Raw genomic sequence first — 734 nt, forward strand, 5'->3', positions numbered from 1 at the left:
GTTCATGGTTGTATTCCCAGCCTTTAGCACAGTGCCCAGCTTCATTCCATCAGTGTTTTATGAGTATTTACCATGTGTTAAGCCCTGTGCAAATAAATAGGCTCTCTGAACACATCTCGGATGCATGGATAAATGGAGGTATGGATGGTGGCTGGATAAATAGTGGATGGGAGATGGATAGATGGGTGGATGGACTGAGGATGGGTGGATGGATGGATGATGGGTGGATGGATGGATGGTGTTGAGATGCATGGATGGTACCTGGTGGACAACTATCACCACTGCCCAACGGCTCAACCCAGACTAGCCTGAGGCTCCCTCATCCTCTTCTCATCCCTTTCATTCCAGACTGTCATTTCACTTTTCTGAAAGCCTTCTCGTTTCAATGGAGCCATTAGATGGTCCCTCTCGGTCCTCAGGCAACAGCTAATAGTCTCCCTCCCTTGCCGCCCAGCTGAATCCTGAGTCAACACCAGTAAAGTGGGTGTGAACGGAAAGAGACTACATGATTTGCTATGATTTACCCCCGAGTGTGTGCATTCCTCTCCTCCCTCCCTCCCTCCTCGCTCCTCTTCCTTGCCCGCTCCCTGGGAACTGGTTCAACCGGAGCACCGGCAGTTCTCGGCATCTGCCCCCGGGGCCGGCAAGACGCAGCCGAGGAGGCGGGGCGCGCGCGGGCCGCGCCTTCGCGCCCGGGACGCCGGTGCGGGGCGGCCGGCGCGGCGGGCGCGCTC

This window comes from Budorcas taxicolor, chromosome 25 (genome assembly GCF_023091745.1).
Source record: "Budorcas taxicolor isolate Tak-1 chromosome 25, Takin1.1, whole genome shotgun sequence".
Taxonomy (NCBI): domain Eukaryota; kingdom Metazoa; phylum Chordata; class Mammalia; order Artiodactyla; family Bovidae; genus Budorcas; species Budorcas taxicolor.